We start from the raw sequence: 18,914 nt of genomic DNA, 5'->3' as shown, positions 1-18,914 counted from the left end.
TCTCGGAAGGGAAAAGAAGGAGATGCACAACAAGAAAACAATCATGAAGCAAATGTGACAGGTAAGGTGTTACAAGATGCTTTGATTCTTTCTTTTGAAAATATTACTGATTCCTGGGTGGTAGATTCAGGGGCTTCATTCCATGCCACACCTGATAAGAAATACTTTCATGACTATGTTCAAGGAGATTTTGGACAAGTCCATTTGGGTGATGATAAACCCTGTAAAATTGTTGGAATGGGTAAGGTTCTTGTAAAATAGTAGAATGGAAACCAATGGCTACTAAAGGAGGCAAGGCATGTTACACATTTGAAAAAAAATCTGATTTCAACAGGGCAGTTAGGTGGTGAAGGTTGTGTGACAACTTTCACAGATAAAGCTTGGAAGGTCACCAAAGGATCCTTGGTAATAGCAAAAGATGAAAAGGTTGGTATGTTGTATTTGTTAGAGCCTAGATTTACCTCAGGCTGAAAAGGTAAGCTTCTAGGTCCACATCAAACCATGCTCAGCCTCGTAGCTAGCCCTCCGAGGACAGGAGAGGTCTCTCTCCTGGTCGATCTCAGAAAAATAAAAGCGATAGGGCTCGAGATGGCTGAAATAAAAGCTAATTTTAGGCTAGGTATGAAGTACAAAGGTTTGATTTGAGTTTTTGGGGGTTTTGTGCTGGAAACAGGGAAAGGCGAATTAGGCTCGGGGATGAGGAACAGTTTCTGGAGAGTTCTAATTGGGGAAAGGAAGGCAATCATTTTGATGCTTTAAAGTGAGTGAATGGATAGATCAGACTGGTGAGGAGCTAAGGAGGGCAAGAGAGTCTCAAGAATTCTCCTTAAACAGATGAAAACATGGAAATTTAAACAAATTCAAAGGCAGAGCATAGCAGTTAATGGATTCTACCTTAATCACTCATTTGTTCAAATTCAGAAGAAGAGATAGGAAAATGATACACGTAACACTAATGAACTTAAAATTAATTATAGAAGAACACCATCAAAACATAGAGCCACATGGATCCCAAACAGTGCTGCAAAACCCTAGTCTTTCCTTAGCCAAAAATGCAGAGATAGAATGTACAATGATATGCCAAAGCAATCCCTAGTGTCCAACCTTGAAAATGACTTAGGAATTACATGATATAGACTAGCCCAACCCATTCCCTTGCCCTAGGGGTTTAGCTCATCATTCTAGGAGCCGTTTCAACCAATTCTAAACAAAGCACTAAAATCTAGGCAATCAAAACAACTTGCCTCTATAAGGTAGGAAACTGATTCATTCATTAAATTTTCACTTTTTAGTGAATGAATCCTCTAAAACAAGTAAATAAGTGCCAAAATTATATCATGTTTATCCAATTACATCAAGATAGATCAAAAATTACATCAAAAAGCAAAACTAGTCAAACTGGCCGAATTTCTAAGCTGGAAGGTGAAAAATTGAGCAAAAATCCTCTATGCGCCGGGCCAAATCCTTTATGCGTCGCACCACTTTGAGGCTGAGTTTGAGGCACTTCCTGAAGTCCAAATTGATCAAAAGATAGCTCATTTGAAAGCCCCGCCTGTCTACTTTCCAACCCAAGTGGAATTTTTCAATTTGGATGTCATTTTCCCCTCCAAAACTGCAATCTCCCATGACTACTTGCAGACCTTGTTCCTATTTTGACTTAGGAATTACATGATATAGACTATCCCAACCCATTCCCTTGCCCTAGGGGTTTAGCTCATCATTCTAGGAGCCGTTTCAACCAATTCTAAACAAAGCACTAAAATCTAGGCAATCAAAACAACTTGCCTCTATAAGGTAGGAAACTGATTCATTCATTAAATTCACTTTTTAGTGAATGAATCCTCTAAAACAAGTAAATAAGTGCCAAAATTACATCATGTTTATCCAATTACATCAAGATAGATCAAAAATTACATCAAAAAGCAAAACTACTCAAACTGGCCGAATTTCTGAGCTGGAAGGTGAAAAATTGAGCAAAAATCCTCTATGCGCCGGGCCAAATCCTCTATGCGTCGCGCCACTTTGAGGCTGAGTTTGAGGCACTTCCTGAAGTCCAAATTGAGCACAAGATAGCTCATTCGAGAGCCCCGCCTGTCTACTTTCCAACCCAAGTGGAATTTTTCAATTTGGATGTCATTTTCCCCTCCAAAAATGCAATCTCCCAAGACTACTTCCTGCTTCCAAGTGATGCCCTGTAATCCAAGCTGATGAACCACCAAAATCTTAATAAGAGAAAAATGATAAACACTGTTAAGTGGCTGTTGAGGGTTTTTGTGTTGCACAAGGGTGGTCATCCTCTCAATGTTTTGGCAAATGAAATATGGAATGTTCATCATCTGTACCCTGGTGAAATGCATGAGCAACCTGATGTGATAAGCATATAGACGAGAGAACCATCCCTCACAGCTAAAATATTTCATGATAAATTTCATTAGTGGATCATATTCATCTTTCAGATATCGGAATGGAAACACTCTCTTGAGCTGCCTCAAGAAACCGACTTTAATGTATGGCTCATAATGCTGTTGGTCAATCTTCTTCCTCTTGGTCCATGGTTCCCCAATGTTTGATATGCTGGTTTCAAGTGAGACAGATTCTGGTGTAAGTGTGAAGGTGACACCAGCTAAGGTAGCCTGATCTCCATGTAAATGCATCACAAATAGACGAGCCAACTCATGATGAAATTGAACACTAGCCACCTTTTGACAAAACTCATAGCATGACTGATGCTGGAAACAAAACATAGCAAGAGGGCAGGCCTGTAATTCAGTGAGGGTGACTGATTCTTCTCAGATATGTCTACCTCCTCTATGAGGCATCCGGGGTGCATGTTCCTCCATGGGGGAGTCACTTTGGGTTTCCATTTCATAATCCAATGAATGCTAAGATGCCATGACTATTGTTTTTCAAACTGCCTTGGAGAAAAAGATGCTGGTGTAGGAAAACTATGTTGAACTGCTCTTTTAGTGATGTGTTCAAATTCTGCCACCAAGGGGAAACAAATGAAACAAGAGACTGTTAGGAATAGGGTAAGTAATAAGGGATTAGGGACTATTGGGACTATAGGGATTAGGGAAACGTAGGAGGGTTTTGAGGGATTTGATGTATAGGGTTAGGAATTGTTGTGTAGGGCTTGAGGTGTGATATTGGAGAATTTGGGACAGAGAATTTAGGAGAAGGAATTAATGAGCTTAGGGGGGTAGAAAATTAGGGAATGATAAATACAAGGGAGGAATGGGAAAGAGGAATGACAACTTTGGTAGCAAAACACTGATTTTGAAACCCACAACAATTTTCCTTTTGAGGTACTTTGGAGGTAGGGTTTAAGATTTTCGTTTCAACCATTATCAGCCATAAACCACCATAACTTATCATACAATTGGATGAAATACCAAGATAATGACCCTACCTGGCAAATCCACGCAAGTTATGGGAAATTTGGAGAAATTTCAAGCAAATTCGGGCTTTCAGGTGTATGCGCCGCGCCATCCCAGTGCACCACACCCATTCAGAATTACACTGGAAAACTTCTCCCAGTGCGCTGCACCTCCCTAGTGCGCTGCGCCACCTGCTCTATGCGCCACGCCAGCCAAGTTTCCTCCAACTTCACCCAAATCGCACACTAACTCAACCAATTTTCTTTGAGTGGCTTCTCTTTGGTATTGGCATGCAAATGACATTGATCTTTATGAAAATATCTTTATAAAGACATGGATTTGATTTTTGACTCTCCAAGACCCATATTTGTAATGTTTTGGCATTGGCACTTTTTCCATTTTAATACAACTCTGTTTTAAGTTTCCTTTTTTATTTTTTGACTGAAATGATGAAATTCTTGGCAATTTTTTGCAGGGATAGCTGACATGGAATTAGGCAAAGGAGACCAGGGCTGCGCCTGAAGAAATCAACTAAAAAACTTTTGAAAATTCTACAAAAGACAAAATGTTGACTTTTCTTCAAAACAGAGTTTTGAAGAACAATCATAATCCATCAATATGATGATGAAATTCGTGAAATAGAAAACATGTGTAGAACCTCCCTCTAGCCTGCTTGCATTTGGACACTTTAATGACTCAATTTGTGAAACCCTAGACCTATGATTGACATGACTCTTTATTAAAAAATCAAACATTGACTGTCATGGACTTTAATAAAAATTGATGAAAAAACCTAAGCCAGCAAGTACAAAACATGAGGAAAATGAATGGAAAAGCCCTTTCGTCACATTATGGCATGCTCCTACATGGAATGCAGGTGATCAAGCAGGATGGGACACCTAAAAATGAAATGCAATAAGAGAAATGATCTCTGACAGAGGGATGTAAAGACCAACTCTAACATTGGATCCAATGGGGATGGTAGCTCCTTGGAGGTGCCAAGAACGACAGATCTTTGGAAGAGATAGACAGTGCCTTCGTCCATTGGGCTATGGAGTCATTATTTCGACAAACAACACAAGACTCTGACTCAATTTATTTGACTAAAACTTGACTCAAAATGACTTGATGATGAAACTGAAATGACTGAAAAACTAATTCGACAAACTAAACTCAAAACTGAAATCTTTCTTCAGAATTATAGCCTTCACTTCGGGCCCTAGACTGAAGAAAAGATCACAGCACACACTTGCAATGAAACTGAAATAAAATGGTATTTACAATGACAATGTAATCAGTAGAAATAACTCAGAAATGATACTGCTTGAGCGGCTGACCATTGACTGGCCCTCCTGGACAATTTTCCCCGTTCATCTCCTTCAAAAGAAAGGCATTCTGACCTTGATATGTTGCGATCTTAAAAGGACCTTTCCAGAGATTTTCAAACTTACCGTGCTTACCCTTTCCTCATTCCTTGCATCCCACTTTAGCACCACGTCATCCAACTGAAATTTTTCTGCCTTTGCTTTCCTGTCATAAATCTTCTTAATTCTCTCCTGCAACTTGAACGTGTTTTGAAAAACATCTTCCCATGTCTGCTGCAAGTGGATCATTTGGTTTAGTCTTCTCTGCATTGGATCATCTTCACTACTAGCCTCCTGAAGAAGTTTGACTACCGGAGCTACAAGAGAGGTAGGGAACACTGTATCAACTCCATAAACTAGCTCAAAGGGGGACATAACAATGGATTTCTTCTCACTCACTCGATTTTCCCAAAGTGCATGACCAACTTCTTATGCCAACTTTTCTTGTTTATTTCCAACAACTTCATAATAATATTAACCAAATATTTGTTTGAAGATTCCGCCAATCCATTGCCTTGTGGATGGCAGGCGGTTGAGTGCCCCAAAGTAATGTGATTATTACAAAAATCAACCATCCTTTTTGACTTGAAAGTTGTTGCGTTATTAGTGATTAGCTTATTCGGGAAACCAAAACGAGACAAAATATTATTCTCAAGGAATGAAATTATTACCGCATCCATAGCTTGCCTAGGGGGAATTGCTTCGATCTACTTCGTGAAATAATCTGTCGTCGTGAGGATCCATCTATGCTGACCTGAAGAAGCAGGATGAATTTCACCAATGAAATCCAACCCCCACTGCTGAAAAGGGGCACTCACCTCAATGGGCTTTAGCAGCAAAGGATGTAATTTCTGCTTTCCTTCAAAAATATGACAATTATGACAGCTCTTGACAGTCTTGAACACATCAGCAAACAATTTCGGCCAATAGTATCCAGCTCTCAGAATTTTATTTGCCGTTGTTTTCCAAAAAAGGTGATCGCCACAATCTCCTTTATGGAAATCCTCCATGACCTGCTTCGCTTCTTCTTCCACCAAACAATTTAACAAAATGCCACCGGGATCTTTCCAATAAAGTGCAGAATTCAAAATACAAAACTTAGTAGCGTTTAAATTAAGAGTTCTAGCTTTGTTTCTAGCCATACCAGGTGGCGCGGACAAATTCTGAAGCACATATATGATATCTGAATACCATGGAGAAAGAACAAAGATTTCAGCTACCTAAATTGATGGACCTTGCTCATTTTCATCGGACGTAGAAGCAATTAGATTTATGTCTAGGACGTGCAGATTTGATTCAGCCATTAACTTTGCCAATCCCTATCCTTTAAAAGGATTTGTGGGCCTTATCTCTACATCATACTCCAACAAAGCTGCAATCCACTTGCCACGTCTTCCTTCAGGATCTGTTTGGACCAAAACATATTTGACAACATCGTTAGGAACATAAGCTAAAATATGGGAATGAAGAATATACACGGGGAAATATTTCAGTGCTTTTACAAGTGCAAGGGCTTGCTTCTCAATAATGTTGTATTTCAAGGCAGCATCTCTTATAGTCCGGCTGAAAAAAGCAATTGGTCTTTCATGCTGATCTTTTTTCTGCATTAATACAACTGCCATAGTATGCTCGGAAGCAAATGAAAACAATATAAAATCCAGAGTATAATCCGGGCTGATTAGAACCAGGGCTGAAGAAAGGGCCAATTTTACTAGATTGAAAGATTTTATAGCCTCTTTGATCCATTTCACTTGGTTGTCCTTCTTAAGCATGTTTGTAATCTCTCTTAGATGTTCAACAAGATTAGGAACAAAGTAGCGCAAAAAATTCATCTTACCATTAAACGATTGAATCTCCTTCTTGTTCCGGGGAAGATCAATTTGTTGAATCGCCTCTACTTGTGTTGGATCAATACAAATGTCATCTTTTGATATGATGTGTCCAAGGAGTTTTCCCTCATCCATGGCAAACAAGCTCTTCTTCGGATTCAAGGACACACCATATTTTCTGCACTTTTGAAAAACAGTTTTCAAATGATACATGTGTTCTTCATCTGAATTAGAAAACATCGTCAGATCATCAAGGTACACCACCAAGAAGACATCCTTCTCATTTGCGAAAGCCATATCCATTGACCGCTGAAATGTGGCACCTGCGTTCTTCAAACTGAAAGGCATTTTAGCGTAATGAAAAGTCCCCCACAGAGTGGTGAACACTGTTTTGTCTCGGTCATCTTCATGGACTAAAATTTGGTTATATCTGGAATAACCATCGAGTAGTGACATTCGAGATGCTCCAACTACTCGCTGAAGTATGTGATCCATTTTTGGCAGTGGATAATTATCCTTCAATGAAACTTTGTTGAGATTCCGAAAATCAATGCACAAACGAATCTCACCTGTCTTCTTTCGTACGGGCACCAAATTAGATATCCAATCTGAAAATTGAATGGGAACAATGATTCCTGATTTGTACAACTTGTTTACCTCCTTCTCAATTGATGGCAACAATTTTGGATTACGCCTTCTTAACTTCTGTTTGAAAGGTTTCTGATTAGGCTTAATAAGAATTGTGTGCTGAATTATATTGGTGTCATATGTTTTCAAATCAGAATAGTCCAAACCAAACACATCAGCAAAGGATGACAAAAAACTGATATATTTGGCCTTTACCTTTTGTGGAAATGCTTTGGATAGCTTTAACATCTTCGGATGCTCAGTTGTTCCAATATTCACCTCTTTGACTCCCTTATCTGTTGGCTGCAATGTTGGTTTGTGGGCTACGTCATCATGATCAAAGAGTTCTTCTAAAGGTATCAAGCCTTTAGGAATCACATTATCCTGGAGCTGCAACACTTCCATTTGATTGATCTGCACATCATATTTACCATCATCATGTTCTACATCAATTGAGGTATCTTTGAACTTACCTTTGTTTTGCAAAAAATCATCAATCTCCTCATCATCTTGGAAAACTTTCCAATATCTCTGATTTTCCGGGACAGACGGATGGTGTTTCACATGGATTTCAAATTTATTACTTGAATTCATAGGAATTTTCAAATTACTTGATGCCTTAGCAAGTGCATCAGCAATACTATTTTGAATACGAGGCACACACGTCAAGGTGTAATATGAAAACAACTTCAAAATGTCTAGAACAACATTCCGGTATGCCCGAATCCGAGGATGCTTTGCTTGATATTCGCCTTTAACTTGCTTAATCACCAATTCAGAGTTCCCATATACAACAATCCTCTTAGCATTCAGCTTTCTTAGGAATTTTAGGCCAGCAATCAAAGCCTCATACTCAACCTCATTGTTTGAGCAATCAAAGCCTCATACTCAGCCTCATTGTTTGAGCAATCAAAAGCAAGTTTGTAAGAACATACCCACACATTACTAGGCACTTTGTTCGGAGCAGAAAAAGGACTGCGTACCCAAATTCCAATTCCAACACCATCATTTCCTGTTGCTCCATCAAAATCTATGGTCCACAGGCCATCTTCCTCTTCTTCCGAGTGTTGAAACTCTATTTGCTGTATTTTTACTGCTTGCTGTCCATTATCCTTTTCTGATTGTTGAATGGTATTGTCTATTCTTGAATTTCTTTCTTCAAAACTTCTCTGAAATTCTCTGATATTTCTGGAATATCATCTGCTGCAACTAACTGACTATCAATCTCATTGAAACTATCTAATTACAAAACAAAAGACTCTAAATCTGTATGTACATAATTAATCGGATGATTAATTGGTTTCTCCTTGCTTGTAATCATGTATTTAATTTTCTGCTCTCAATAAAGTTTTCTCATTTGGCCAAACATAGGAATCGTTGCATAGGAGAAATCAAGCTGCATAGTTCCCTTAATCTTTGCTCCCCAAGATCTGGAAAGAAGCATTCCAAATCTAGGGGGTATGTCTGCCACCACCACATCCATCAAAACATTTTTTGCCAGAATCTGATCCAAACTGACCACCAACTCTTTAATAAGCCCAATACATCTCACCCTGCTTGAATCAAATGAATAAAGATCATGGTATTTCCTAGTGATGTCCAAACCCAACTTCTCCATGATAGCCTTCGGCATAAGATTGTGGGAGGCGCCAGAATCAAACATAGCATTATGCAACACAAACTCATGCACTCTCAAACTGATATAAAAAGGAGGCACATCACTATCCGGAGACTCACCATTCAATGCTGGTCCAAAAATCAATTCAGGTTGATCATCTTCCACATTCACCATATCAGACATTAGATCAAAGTTCAAAATTTTGGAAACCTGACCTCTATAACCATTGTTCCTCATCAGTTCAGTCAAGGGAATGGATACCTTCAATTTAGAAATTTCATTTTCTAAACTAAAAGTAGAAGTTTTCTCTACTTCTTTGGTTGGAACCTCTTTCTTCTCAGCTTTATATTTTGATACAATTGGCTGATTGACTCTTTCATTTGCTGGTGGAGATTTGTTAGGCATAGGATCAACAACTTATTTTCCTTTATTTGGTGCAACATGTGGCTCATTCTTAGATGTTGGACCTTCCTTTCTCTTCTGGATTGGATTTATGGGAACATTTCTATTTCTTAATGAATACTGACGCTGCTAGGCAGACAAGGCATGCATATGCCCTCTCTGATACTCATCCGACTCCTCTTCAAGAACTGTGTCATTCGCCAAGATAAAATCTGCATCCTGCTGTACAGTTGAACTTTCTGCATACTCATCATCTTCAGTGATAAAGGTGGGCATATCATCAGGAGTGAAGAAGTGTTTTTCTTCCCCTATTACATGGTCTTCATCATCAAATTGGGGACCAACAAAATTCTTCTAAAGAGGTGTCTTTACTTGCTGCTGTTGTGATGCCGTTTCTTGTGCTCGCTGCTTAGGTTGTTTGATCCTGAATTGAGGTTGTTGCTGTCCACATAAATTAGGATTCCGGATCTGCGGTTCAGGCTTATCAAGTGTTAACCTTTCAATCATATTTTCTACCTTGTGGAGCACCTGATCTGAGGTAGAAGCTTCTTCCTTTATTGAAACTCTCTTTTCGGTTTTTAATCTAGCTCTCTTGTCATTCAAATTTGCCTCAACACTAACGGCAATTTTCTGCATTTCTTCTAAGGTAGCCGGATCTCTCTCTCTTAATTGATAAGCCATGTCTGGATCAAAACCATCCGGGAAATTTAGCAAAGCTGACTTTCTAGTTGGCCTTAAATCATTAGGAATTGCATTATAAACCACATTAAATCTAATACAATAGTCTTGCACGGACTCACCATCATTCCACTTGATCTTGGTATATTCAGAAGTGATCTGAAGAGGATCTTTCTTGACTTCCCAGCGATCCAAGAACTGTCTTTGAAGCTCTTCTAATGTGGGAATACTTCTAGCTATCAAAGCTCTGAACCATTTTCTCACCTCACCTGCGAAAGTCTACACGAATAATCTCGTGGTCATGTTTTCTGCATCAATCTCATGAAGCTCAAAGAAATCCATCATCTTGTCCACATGTTGTTGAGCCGTGGTACTTTGAGGAGTGTCATCAAACAAAGGAATTTTACTCTGATAATCTATGGGCATGTCACCCAAAACTTGAGGCAGCACGAGAGCTGCAAACTGAGCATCCATTGCTCTTGGTGGATTTGCAATCGGCCTTGTAGATGTTGGGGGAGAAGGTGCAGCTAATGTGTGAGGTGTATGTGGAGGTGAAGCAATTTTGGTTGGAGAAGGAGTAGCTGGAGGCGAATTTAGTTCAGACCTTTGATATGTAACAATAGGCTGCACAAGGATTGAGGGAATGAAAGGCGGTTTAGTGGGAACCCTTGAGCTAGATGGAGTTGCGGCAGCTCCAAGAGTTGCAGATGCAGCTTCTAGGAAATCAATGATATCTGCAGCCTCAATGTCAGTTTGGAGCTGTCTTAGAATGGAACTCTCAATGGACTTATTGGATTTTTCAATGTCTAAAGCAGCAAGAAAGTTCAGATTCGGGACGAAAGACTCAAGAGCGTTTTCGGATTTCGTTTTAAACAATGATAACTGAAACTGTGTCAAAATCAAGCTCTTCAAGATACTTGAAAATTGCAAGGCAAGAACGAGATTTGAACACGGGATTTATAGAGTGCTCTTGACGAAGAATTCTTGGAATCAAATTGGGATTTTCATAGACAGGAGGAGGATCTGGATCGGGATTAGCTCTGGTATATCTCTTTGAAGCCAGCATGTTATTTTCAAGAAATCAAAGGAACATAAACAACTTGTTCAGCCTTTCAAATTCTAAACTTATCATCCAAAATCTTAGAATTCTCAAATGTACTGGGGTGATTTACAAGTCAATCATCACGATTACAAGCTAGATCGGAGATTGACTGAAGCAACGTTTATCTACTTGCGCTAATGCAAATAAAAAGTGTTTCGAAGGCTACCTGGCATAACATCAGGCTCCGTTTGTAGCTTATAAAACAAATGACATCATTAAGAAAACCATTTTCTTCCCCAGTATGGTCACCACTATGTTAGAGCCTAGATTTACCTTAGGCTGAAAAGGTAAGCTTCTAGGTCCACATCAAACCACGCTCAGCCTCGTAGCTAGCCCTACGAGGACAGGAGAGGGCTATCTTCGTGTCGATCTCGGAAAAAGATAAGCTATATGGCTCGAGATGACTGAAATAAAAGCTAATTTTAGGCTAGGTATGAAGTACAAAGGTTTGATTTGAGTTTTTGGGGGTTTTGTGCTGGAAACAGGGAAAGGCGAATTAGGCTCGGGGATGAGGCACAGTTTCTGCAGAGTTCTGATTGGGGCAAGGAAGGAAATCGTTTTGATGCTTTAAAGTGAGTGAGTGGATAGATCAGATTGGTGAGGAGCTAAGGAGGGCAAGAGAGTCTCAATAATTCTCCTTAAACAGATGAAAACATGGAAATTTAAACAAATTCAAAGGCAGAGCATAGCAGTTAATGGATTCTACCTTAATCACTCATTTGTTCAAATTCAGAAGAAGAGACAGGAAAATGATATACATAACACTAATGAACTTACAATTACTTAGAGAAGAAAACCATCAAAACATAAAGCCACATGGATCCCAAATAGTGCTGCAAAACCCTAGTCTTTCCTTCGCCAAAAATGCAGAGATAGAATGTACAATGATATGCCAAAGCAATCCCTAGTATCCAACCTTGAAAATGACTTAGGAATTACATGATATAGACTAGCCCAACCCATCCCCTTGCCTCTAGGGATCGAGCTCATCATTCTAGGAGCTGTTTCAACCAATTCTAAACAAATCTCTAAAATCTAGGCAATCAAAACAACTTGCCTCTATAAGGTAGGAAACTGATTCATTCATTAAATGTTCACTTTTTAGTGAATGAATCCTCTAGAAAAAGTAAATAAGTGCCAAAATTACATCATTTTTATCCAATTACATCAAGATAGATCAAAAATTACATCAAAAAGCAAAACTAGTCAAACTGGCCGAATTTCGGAGCTAGAAGGTGAAAAATTGAGCAAAAATCCTCTATGCGCCGTGCCAAATCCTCTATGCGTCGCGCCAATTTGAGTCTGAGTTTGAGGCACTTCATGAAGTCCAAATTGAGCCCAATATAGCTCATTGTAAATCCCTGCCTGTCTACCTTCCAACCCAAGTGGAATTTTTCAATTTGGATGTGATTTTCCCCTCCAAAATTGCAATCTCCCAGGACTACTTCCTGTGTGTCAAAATAGGGGCAGAGAGGTCATTTTGTGAGAGTTTTTGACCTCCTGAGGACTCAAAACTTGCCCAAAATTCTTAGCCATGGAAAATAAGTCATGATTTTACATGGTAAATCCAATGATATAAACGTTTTTCAATTTGGAGCTCCCTAGCAAAAGCGCGCGCTACGTGGCGCGACACATAGGGAGAAAAACCCTGTTTTTTGTGCCAAAATTTGTCAAAATGTAAAAAATGCCCAAAATTTCTTGAAATTTGGGCTGGAGCTTCTTCATTAAGTGTCATGCTAGGCTAAAGAGGCTTTGGCCAATATTTGAAGACGATCAAGCTCCCTTTGCCTCTTTTGCTTCCTTATTACCTTCCTCAATTTTGCCTTTAAATTCCTGATTCGTGCCTTGCAGACCTTGTTCCGTGCCATGTAGTGGAAAGCCATGTGTCTCATAAATGCATGGTCCTTATCGGCCTTGTCCAGCAGTCTCTCCAAGTGGATGTTGATTCTCTCGAGATTAGACTCCCAATCCCCATTAATCTCTTGCTCCAATGACGTGAGCTCAATTCTTCTCCTTTGTGCAGCTTTGCGATTCTCGCGGATGTTTTGTAACTCCATGATTGCTTGCTGATCTTCAAGCTGTTTGTTCCTCTACTCCAAGTATTTCATAGTCCACTTAGATCTCTCCAAGTCAAGGGATAAGGCTTGTATCTCTATTTTTTTCTCCTGGATGATCTCCCTAAGTTTGGCACTTTGTGGGCCTGTATCTGTAAACCTGAAGGCCGCTCATCTTGCATTGGCCTCTTTCCTTTGTCCTGTACCTATGATGCTTATGGAGGAAGCGAGGCCTGTTCCACCCCAGGTGGTGATAACACTCACTTCGCTGCTGCAAACAAATGTCTAGTGCCCCTTTGATATGTGATGAATACCGGAACACTAGTGGTCTCATGGTGCTCAGACTGATGAGAAGGTCCACCTGTCTCATGCTTGACCTCTGATAATCCCTGTGAAGCTCTGAAGAAGTCACGAGAGATGAAATCATCCCAAGTGATGCCCTGTAATCCAAGCTGATGAACCACCAAAATCTTAATCAGAGCAAAATGATAAACACTGTTAAGTTGCTACTAAGGGGTTTTGTGCTGCACAAGGGTGGTAATCCTCTCAATGTTCCAGCAAATGAAATACGGAATGTTCATCATTCGTACCCTGGTGAAATGCATGAGAAACCTGGTGTGATAAGCATATAGACGAGAGAACCATCCCTCACAGCTAAAATATTTCATGATCAATTTCATTAGTGGAGCATATTCATCTTTCATATATTGGAATGGAAACACTCTCTTGAGCTGCCTCAAGAAACCAGTTTTAATGTATGGCTCATAACGCTGGCGGTCAATCTTCGTCCTCTTGGTCCATGGTTCCCCAATGTTTGGTATGTCAGTTGCTAGTGAGACAGATTCTGGTGTAAGTGTGAAGGTGACACCGGCTAAGGTAGCCTGATCTCCATGTAAATGCAGCACAAATAGATGAGCCAACTTATGATGAAATTGAACACTAGCCACCTTTTGACATAACTCATAGCATCACTGATGCTGGAAACAAAACATAGCAAGAGGGCAGGCCTGTAATTCAGTGAGGGTGACTGGTTCTTCTGAGATATGTCTACCTCCTCTATGAGGCCTCCGGGGTGCATGTTCCTCCATGGGGGAGTCACTTTGGGTTTCCATTTCATAATCCGATGAATGCTCAGATGCCATGACAATTGTGTTTCAAACTGCCTTGGAGAAAAAGATGCTGGTGTAGGAAAACTGTGTTGAACTGCTCTTTTAGTGATGTGTTCAAATTCTGCCACCAAGGGGAAACAAATGAAACAAGGGACTGTTAGGAATAGGGAAAGTAGTAAGGGATTAGGGACTATTGGGACTATAGGGATTAGGGAAATGTAGGAGGGTTTTGAGGGATTTGATGTATAGGGTTAGGAATTGTTGTGTAGGGTTTGAGGTGTGAGATTGGAGAATTTGGGACAGAGCATTTAGGAGAAGGAATTAATGAGCTTAGGGGGGTAGGAAATTAGGGAATTATAAATACAAGGGAGGAATGGGAAAGAGGAATGACAACTTTGGTAGCAAAACACTGATTTTGAAACCCACAACAATTTTCCTTTTGAGGTACTTTGGAGGTAGGGTTTAAGATTTTTGTTTCAATCGTTATTAGCCATAAAACACCATAACTTATCACACAATTAGATGAAATACCAAGATAACAACCCTACTTGGAAAATCCACGCAAGTTATGGGAAATTTGGAGAATTTCAAGCAAATTCGGTCTTTCAGGTGTATGCGCCGCGCCACATACCCAATGCGTTGCGCCATCCCAGTGCGCCATGTCCATTCAGAATTACACTGGAAAACTTTTCCCACTGCGCCGCGCCTTCCTAGTGTGCCGCACCTCCCCAGTGCACCGCGCCACTTGCTCTATGCGCCGCGCCGGCCAAGTTTCCTCCAACTTCACCCAAATCGCACACTAACTCAACCAATTTGATTTGAGTGGCTTCTCTTTGGTCTTGGCATGAAAATGAAATTGATCTTCATGAAAATATATTTATAAAGACATGGATTTTATTTTTGACTCTCCAAGACCCATCTTTGTAATGTTTTGGCATTGGCAATTTTTCCATTTTAATACAACTTTGTTTTAAATTTCCTTTTTGATTTTTTGACTAAAATGATGAAATTCTTGGAAATTTTTTGCAGGGATAGCTGACATGGAATTAGGCAAAGGAGACCAGGGCTGCGCCTGAAGAAATCAACTGAAAAACTTTTTAAAATGTTACAAAAGACAAAATGTTGACTTTTCTTCAAAACAGAGTTTTGAAGAACAGTCATAATCCATCGATATGATGATGAAATTCGCGAAATAGAAAACATGTGTAGAACCTCCCTCTAGCCTGCTGGAATTTGGACACTTTAACGACTCAATTTGTGAAACCCTAGACCTATGATTGACATGAATCTTTTCCCATTAAAAAATCAAACATTGACTGTCATGGACTTTAATAAACATTGATGAAAAGACCTAAGGCAGCAGGTACAAGACATGAGGGGAATGAATGAAAAAGCCCTTCCGTCAGATTATGGCATGCTCCTACATGGAATGCAGGTGATCGAGCAGGATGGGACACCTAAAAAATAAATGCAATAAGAGAAATGATCTCTGATGGAGGGATGTAAAGACCGACTCTAACAGTATTTATGCAATGGTATTTATAACTCTTTTAATGCTTTAACTCCAAAGGAGTAGATGCAGCATTATGGCATCATAGGCTCGGACACATGAGTTAAAAGGGGATGAAGATTCTTCACTCAAGGAATTTGTTTCTGGGTTTGGAGAATGTTGATTTGGACTTCTGTGAGAATTGCATTTATGGAAAATAGAAGAGAGTCAGATTTCTTAGAGCTGGGAAAGAAACAAGTGCGAAAAATTAGAGCTTGTGCATACAAATGTATGGGGACCTGCTCATGTATCATCTTTCTGTGGCTCTCATTATTATGTTACTTTTATTGATGATGAAACTAGAAAAACTTGGATTCATTGTATTAAGAATAAATTTGATGTATTTGATACTTTCAAGAAATGGAAAGTTTTGGCTGAGATTGAGACAGGAAAGAAATTGAAGTGTCTCAGATTAGACAATGGAGGTGAATATTACAACAAAGAGTTTGATAGGTATTGTTCATAACATGGAATTCGTAGAGATAAGACAGTTCCAAGAACACCACAAGAAAATGGTGTGTTAGAAAGGATGAACATAACAATCATGGAGCGTGCAAGGTTCCTGAGATTGCATGCAGGATTGCCTTTACAGTTTTGGGCAGATGTTGTAGATACTATTGTTTATAATAAACAGAGGGCCTTCAAGTTCCTTGGATGGTAGTATTCCAAAGCAATCATGGACAGGTAAAAAGGTAAACTACTCCTTTTTAAAGCCTTTTGGTTGTGAGGCCTTTGTCCATATTAATAAAGAAAATAGAACAAAGCTTGAGGAAAAATCAAAGAAATGTAGCTTTATTTGATATGGTGTTAATGATTTTGGTTATCGCTTATATGATTATGAAAATCACAAAATCATTAGGAGCAGAGATGTAATATTCAATGAAAAGGTCTTGTATAAGAATCAGTTGTAGGAAAAGAAACAAGAAAAAGAAAACAAGGAATACATAGTTCTTGATGAGATCATTGAAAAGGTAAAGGTGTCTGAAAATAATAATAATCAATAACCACAACAACAAAAACCACCACAATAGAAACATGCACCCCAAACACCTGAAAGTGGTGTTAGAAGATCTACTAGGATAAGTATACCCCCTGAATGATACTCTCCTTCATTATATTATTTATTGTTGACTGATTCTGGTGAAGCTAAATGTTATGAAGAAGCAATGCAGGTTGAAAGTAGGAAGAAGTGGGAGGTAGCCATGGAAGAAGAGATGGACTGCTTAATGCATAACCAAACTTGGGACTTAGTCAGGTTTCCTGCAGGAAAAACTACATTGAAGAATAAATGGGTTTATAGGCTGAAGGAAGAAGATGGAGGAAAACAAAGGTACAAATCTAGACTTGTGGTGAAGGGGTTTGCACAGAAGAAAGGTATTGATTTTGAAGAAATATTTTCTCCTGTTGTTAAAATGAATTCAATTAGAACTATTTTAAGTCTAGTAGCAGTTGAATATTTGCATCTTGAGCAGTTAGATGTAAAGACAACCTTTCTCCATGGGGATTTGGACGAAGAGATATATATGCAGCAGCCACAAGGATATGAGGTAAAAGGGAAGGAGAAACTAGTGTGTAGGTTGAAGAAGAGCTTGTATGGCTTAAAACAAGCTCCAAGGCAATGGTATCTAAAATTTGACAAGTTTATGTCTGAACAAGGTTATACTAGATTTCACTCTAATCATTATGTTTATCTGAAAAAGTAAAGTGATGGCAGCTATATTATATTGTTATTGTATGTGGATGACATGCTTGTTGCAGGGTCTAACATGCAGGAAATAAATGTGCTCAAAATAAAATTGGAAAATTCATTTGCAATGAAGGATTTAGGAGCTGCAAAACAAATCCTTGGTATGAGAATAACTAGAGATAGAAAAAATGCAAATTAACATTGTCTCAGAATGAGTACATACAAAAGGTGTTGAAAAGATTTAATATGCATAATGTAAAACCAGTTAGTACACCTTTTGCTATCCATTTCAAACTTAGTAAGGAAATGTGCCCAAAGACCCAAGAAGACATGGATTATATGTCTAAGGTTCCATATGCATCAGCAGTTGGAAGCTTAATGTATACAATGGTCTGCACAAGGCCTGATATTACGCATGCAGTTGGAGTTGTAAGCAAGTACATGAACAATCTAGGAAAGGAAAATTGGATGGCAGTGAAATGGATTCTCAGATATTTGAAAGGTACCACAAATCAAGCATTATGCTTTGGTGGTTCAAACATTTCTCTACAGGGATATGTTGATGCAGATATGGCAGGTGATAGAGATAACAGGAGGAGCACTACAGGATATGTATTTATTGTAGGTGGAACAACTGTCAGTTGGGTTTCAAAAATCCAAAGTGTTGTTGCACTTTCAACAACAAAAGCAGAGTATGTTGCTGCTACAAAGGCTAGTAATGAAATGATTTGGTTACAAAGGTTTATGGGTGAATTGGGTAAGAAGCATGATATGGGCACATTATAAAATGATAGCCAAAGTGCCATTCATCTTGCAAAGAACTCAGCATTTCATTCCAGGACTAAACACATGCAGCTCAAGTACCATTTCATACGATCAGTGTTGGAAGATGGAGAGTTGAAGCTGCAAAAGATACACACTAGCCAGAATCTTGCAGATATGCTAACAAAAGTTGTAACCAGGGAGAAACTGAGAATATTCTTAGTTTCAACTGGTCTTCAAGGATGACGATGAATATGAGAAACAATTGGGTCCAAACAGGAGTCATTTTCCAACAAATGAAGCAGCGATGGAGTTGCTATAATCATTCTCCAAGTGGGAGATTGTTGGGTGTGGAGCATGATTATTTAGAGGTCTTTGTTTCAGCCAGATGTATACCCTAGGAGGTTTGTACACCCCTCCATGCGGGGGGGTGTAGGGGGGACTTGTCCCCCCCACGGGGTTTCAGGGCGGCCAATCCCTCCCGGCAGGGGTTTCGGGGGCAATGCCCCCGAAGCTAAAAACAAATGTAAAATTGCCTTGTAAAAGTATAGTAATTTCTAGTCAATCTGGGCCATTCATTAGGCAGATGATCTGATGGTAGAACTTATGTTTAGTTTAGGGTTTTTTCCCTAGAAGGCAACCCCTCTCTTTATATGAGGGCATTGTATTGAGGCTATGTAATAGATGTGTATTCTCTGAGCGAGAAACAGAGAGGTGAGACTGTGAGAGAAAACATAGGATATTACAACGAATTTG

Source organism: Pinus tabuliformis, chromosome 3_1, assembly GCF_031772625.1.
Source record: "Pinus tabuliformis cultivar Carrire ecotype Pingquan chromosome 3_1, CPIR1, whole genome shotgun sequence".
Classification (NCBI taxonomy): Eukaryota; Viridiplantae; Streptophyta; class Pinopsida; order Pinales; family Pinaceae; genus Pinus; species Pinus tabuliformis.
The sequence above is the reverse complement of the archived record's forward strand: the minus strand, read 5'-3'. Positions refer to the sequence as shown.